The sequence below is a fragment of the Rhinolophus sinicus genome, chromosome 2 (genome assembly GCF_057876585.1).
Source record: "Rhinolophus sinicus isolate RSI-liver-muscle chromosome 2, RSI-T2T, whole genome shotgun sequence".
Classification (NCBI taxonomy): domain Eukaryota; kingdom Metazoa; phylum Chordata; class Mammalia; order Chiroptera; family Rhinolophidae; genus Rhinolophus; species Rhinolophus sinicus.
Genome location: NC_142502.1, coordinates 112,685,001 through 112,690,440, shown reverse-complemented (window position 1 = coordinate 112,690,440; position 5,440 = coordinate 112,685,001).

Sequence of the window (5,440 nt, the reverse complement as noted above, 5' to 3'; positions counted from 1 at the left end):
TAGGGTTAGGGTTAGGTTTGCGTTAGGGTTAGGGTTAAGGTTAGTTTTAAGGTTAGGGTTAGGTTTAGAATTAGGTTAGAGTTAGGGCTAGGGTTATGGTTAGGGTTAGGTTTAGGGTTAGGGTTAGGTTAGGGTTAGGGTTAGCTTTAGGTTAGGGTTAGGGTTAAGGTTAGTTTTAAGTTAGGGTTAGGTTTAGTGTTAGGGTTAGGATTAGGGCTAGGGTTATGGTTAGGGTTAGGGTTAGGGTTAGGGTTAGGTTAGGGTTAGGGTTAGGATTAGGTTTAGGTTTAGGGTTAGGGTTAGAGTTAGGTTTGTGTTAGGTTTAGTGTTAGTGTTAGGGTTAGGTTTAGTTTTGCGTTATGGTTAGGGTTAGGGTTAGGGTTAGGGTTCAGGGTTAATGTTACGTTTAGGGTTAGGGTTAGTGTTAGGGTTAGGGTTAGGGTTAGGTTTAGGTTAGGTTTAGGGTTAGGGTTAGTGTTAAGGTTAGTGTTAGGGTTTTATGGTTAACGTTAAGTTTAGGTTTAGGTTTGCGTTAAGGTTAGGGTTAGGGTTAGGGTTTGTTTTTCGTTAGTATTAGGGGTAGGCTTAGGTTTAGGGTTAGGTTTAGGGTTAGGTTTGCGTTAGGGTTAGGGTTAGGGTAGTGTTAAGGTTAGCGTTAGGATTGTGTGGTTAACGTTAAGTTTAGGTTTAGGTTTGCGTTACGGTTAGGGTTAGGGTTAGGGTTATGTTTAGGGTTAGGGTTAGGGTTAGGGTTAGGATTAGGTTTGCGTTAGGGTTAGGGTTAGGGTTAGTGTTAGGGTTAGGGTTAGGGTTAGGTTTAGGTTTGCGTTAGGGTTAGGGTTAAAGTTAGGTTAGGGTTAGGGTTAGGGTAAGAGTTAGGCTTAGGTTAGGGTTTCGGTTAGGGTTAGTGTTAGGTTAGGGTTAGGGTTAGTGTTAGGGTTTAGGGTTAGGGTTAGGGTTAGGTTTAGGTTCGCGTTAGGGTTAGGGTTAGGGTTGGGGTTATGTTTAGGGTTTGAGTTATGGTTAGGGTTAGGGTTAGGGTTAGGGTTAGGTTTGCGTTAGGTTTAGGGTAGGGTTAGGGTTAGGATTAGGGTTAGGTTTGCGTTAGGGTTAGGGTTACGGTTACGGTTAGAATTTAGGGTTAGGTTTGCATTAGGTTTAGGTTTAGGGTTAGGGTTAGGTTCAGGTTAGCGTTAGGGTTAGTGTTAGTGTTAGGGTTAGGGTTAGGTTTGCGTTAGGGTTAGGCTTTGGGTTAGGGTTAGTGTTAGAGTTAGGGTAATGGTTAGGTTTGCCTTACGGTTAGGGTTAGGGTGAGGGTTATGGTTAGGGTTAGGTTTGCCTTAGAGTTAGGGTTAGTCTTAGGGTTAGGTTAGGGTTAGGTATGCGCTAGGGTTATGGTTAGGGTTAGGGTTAAGGTTAGGTTTGCGTTAGGGTTAGGGTTAGGGTTAGGCTTTGGGTTAGGGTTAGGGGTAGGGGCATGTTTGCGTTAGGGTTACGGTTAACGTTACTTTTAATGTTACGGTTAGGTTTAGGTTTAGGGTTAGGGTTAGGTTTGCGTTAGGGTTTGGGTTAGGGTTATGGTTAGGGTTAGGGTTAGGGTTAGGTATGCGTTAGGGTTAGGGTTAGGGTTAGGGTTAGGGTTAGGGTTAGGGTTAGGGTTAGGGTAAGGTTTGCGTTAAGGTTAGGGTTATGCTTAGGGTTAGGGTTACGGTTAGTGTTCGGTTAGGTTTGCGTTAGGGTTAGGGTTAGGGTTATGGTTAGATTTAGGGTTAGGTTTAGGGTTAGGGTTAGGGTTAGGTTTGCGTTAGGTTTAGGGTTACGGTTAGGGTTAGGGTTAGGGTTAGGGTTATGTTTAGGGTTAGGGTTAGGTTTAGGTTAGCGTTAGGGTTAGTGTTAGGGTTAGGTTTAGGGTTAGGTTTTCGTTAGGGTGAGGGTTAAGTTTAGGTTTAAGGTTAGGGTTATGGTTAGGGTTAGGGTTCGGGTTAGGGTTTAGGGTTCTGGTTAGAGTTAGAGTTAGGTTTAGGGTTAGGTTTGCGATAGGGTTAGGGTTAAGGTTAGTTTTAAGTTTAGGGTTAGCTTTATGGTTAGGGTTAGGGTTAGGTTTGAGTTAGGGTTAGGGTTAGGGTTAGGGTTAGGGTTAGGGTTGGGTTAGGGTTATGGTTATGGTTAAGGTTAGGGTTGCGTTAGGGTTTGGGTTACGGTTAGTGTTTGGGTTAGGGTTAGGGTTGGGGTTAGGGTTAGGGTTAGGGTTAGGGTTAGGGTTAGGGTTAGGGTTAGGTTTGCGTTAGGGTTAGGTTTAAGGTTAGTTTTAAGGTTAGGGTTAGGTTTAGGGTTAGGGATAGGGTTAGGGTTATGGTTAGGTTAGGGTTAGGGTTAGCGTTAGGTTAGGGTTAGGGTTAAGGTTAGTTTTAAGGTTAGGGTTAGGTTTTGGTTTAGGGTTAGGATTAGGGCTAGGGTTATGGTTAGGGTTATGGTTAGGGTTAGGGTTAGGGTTAGGTTAGGGTTAGGGTTAGGATTAGGTTTAGGGTTAGGTTAGGGTTAGAGTTAGGTTTGTGTTAGGTTTAGTGTTAGTGTTAGGGTTAGGTTTAGGTTTGCATTAGTGTTAGGGATAGGGTTAGGTTTAGGGTTAGGGTTCAGGGTTAATGTTAGGTTTAGGGTTAGGGTTAGTGTTAGGGTTAGGGTTTGGGTTAGGTTTAGGTTAGGTTAGGCTTAGGTTTAGGGTTAGGGTTAGGGTTAGTGTTAGGGTTTACGATTAGGGTTAGGGTTAGGGTTAGGTTTGCATTATGGTTAGGGTTAGGGTTAGGGTTAGGGTTAGGGTTAGGTTTGCCTTAGGGTTAGGGTTAGGGTTGGGGTTATGTTTAGGGTTAGGGTTAGGGTTAGGGTTAGTGTTAGGGTTAGCGTTAGGTCTGCGTTAGGGTTAGGGTAGGGTTAGGGTTAGGTTTAGGGTTAGGTTTGCGTTAGGGTTAGGGTTAGGGTTAGGGTTAGGTTTAGGTTAGCGTTAGGGTTAGTGTTAGGGTTAGGTTTAGGGTTAGGTTATCGTTAGGGTCAGGGTTAAGTTTAAGTTTAAGGTTAGGGTTATGGTTAGGGTTAGGGTTCGGGTTAGGGTTTAGGGTTCTGGTTAGAGTTAGAGTTAGGTTTAGGGTTAGGTTTGCGATAGGGTTAGGGTTAATGTTAGTTTTAAGGTTAGGGTTAGGTTTAGGGTTAGGGTTAGGGTTAGGGCTAGGGTTATGGTTAGTGTTAGGGTTAGGGTTATGGTTAGGTTAGGGTTAGGGTTAGGGTTAGGGTTAGGGTTAGGGTTAGGGTTTGCGTTAGGTTTAGGTTAGGTTTAGGGATAGATTTAGGGTTAGGGTTAGGGTTAGGGTTAGGGTTAGGGTTAGGGTTGGGTTGGGTATTGATTAGTGTTTGGTTAGGTTTGCGTTAGGGTTAGGTTTAAGGTTAGTTTTAAGGTTAGGGTTAGGTTTAGGGTTAGGGTTAGGGTTAGGGCTAGGGTTATGGTTAGGGTTAGGGTTAGGGTTAGGGTTAGGTTACGGTTAGGGTTAGGATTAGGTTTAGTGTGAGGGTTAGGGTTAGAGTTAGGTTTGTGTTAGGTTTAGTGTTAGTGTTAGGGTTAGGTTTAAGTTTGCGTTAGGGTTAGGGTTAGTGTTAGGTTTAGGGTTAGGGTTCAGGGTTAATGTTAGGTTTAGGGTTAGGGTTAGTGTTAGGGTTAGGGTTTGCATCAGGTTTAGGTTAGGTTTAGGGTTAGGTTTAGGGTTAGGTTTAGGGTTAGGTTTGCGTTAGGGTTAGATTTAGGCTTAGGGTTAGGGGTATGTTTGGGTTAGGGTTAGGGTTTAGGTTACTTTTAATGTTATGGTTAGGTTTAGGTTTAGGGTTAGGGTTTAGGCTAGCATTAGGGTTTTATGGTGAATGTTAAGTTTAGGTTTACGTTTGCGTTAAGGTTAGGGTTAGGTTTACGTTTATGTTTAGGGTTAGGGTTAGGGTTAGGGTTAGGATTAGTCTTGCGTTAGGGTTAGGGTTAGGGTTAGGGTTAGGGTTAGGGTTAGGGTTAGGTTTGCGTTAGGGTTAGGGTTAGGTTTATTTTTAGGGTTACGGTTAGGATAAGAGTTAGGCTTAGGTTAGGGTTTGGGTTAGGGTTAGTGTTAGGTTAGGGTTAGGGTTAGGGTTATGGTTTACGATTAGGGTTAGTTTTAGTGTTAGGTTTGCATTATGGTTAGGGTTAGGGTTAGGGTTAGGGTTACGGTTAGGGTTAGGGTTAGGTTTGCCTTAGGGTTAGGGTTACGGTTGGGGTTATGTTTAGGGTTAGGGTTAGGGTTAGGGATAGGTTAGGGTTAGGGTTAGGTTTGCGTTAGGGTTAGGGTTAGTGTTAGGGTTAGGTTTAGGGTTAGGTTTTCGTTAGGGTCAGGGATAAGTTTACGTTTAAGGTTAGAGTTAGGTTTAGGGTTACGGTTAGGTTTGTGTTAGGGTTATGGTTAGGGTTAGGTTTTGGGTTAGGGTTAGGGTTAGGTTTGCTTTAGGGTTAAGGTTAGGTTTAGGGTTAGGTTTGGTTTGCGTTACGGTTAGGGTTAGGGTTAGGGTTTGGTTTGCGATAGAGTTAGGGTTAGTGTTAGGGTTAGGTTTAGGGTTAGGTATGCGTTTGGGTTATGGTTAGGGTTAGGGTTTGGGTTAGGTTTGCGTTAGGGTTAGGGTTAGGGTTAGGTTTTGGGTTAGGGTTAGGTTTAGGGTTAGGTTTGCGTTAGGGTTAGGGTTAGGGTTAGGGTTAGGTTTCCGTTAGGGTTAGGGTAAGGGTTAGGTTTGTGTTAGGGTTAGGGTTAGGATTAAGTTTAGGGTTAGGTTTAGGGTTAGAGTTAGGTTTGTGTTCGGTTTAGTGTTAGGGTTATGGTTAGGGTTAGGTTTGCGTTAGGGTTAGGGTTAGGGTTAGGGTTAGTGTTAGGTTTGTGTTAGAGTTAGGGTTAGGATTAGGTTTAGGGTTAGGTTTAGGGTTAGAGTTAGGTTTGTGTTAGGTTTAGTGTTAGGGTTAGGGTTAGGGTTAGGTTTGAGTTAGGATTAGGGTAGGGTTAGGGTTAGGTTTAGGGTTAGGATTGCGTTAGGTTTAGGGTTAGGGTTAGGGTTAGGTTTAGGTTACCGTTAGGTTTAGGGTTAGGGTTAGGGTTAGGTTTATGGTTAGGCTTTCGTTAGGGTCAGGGTTAAGTTTAGGTTTAAGGTTAGGGTTAGGGTTACGGTTAGGTTTGCGTTAGGGTTAGGGTTAGGGTTAGGGTTAGGTTTCCGTTAGGGTTAAGGTAAGGGTTAGGTTTGTGTTAGGGTTAGGGTTAGGATTAAGTTTAGGGTTAGGTTTAGGGTTAGAGTTAGGTTTGTGTTTGGTTTAGTGTTAGGGTTATGGTTAGGGTTAGGTTTGCGTTAGGGTTAGGGTTAGGGTTAGGGTTAGGGTTAGTGTTAGGTTTGTGTT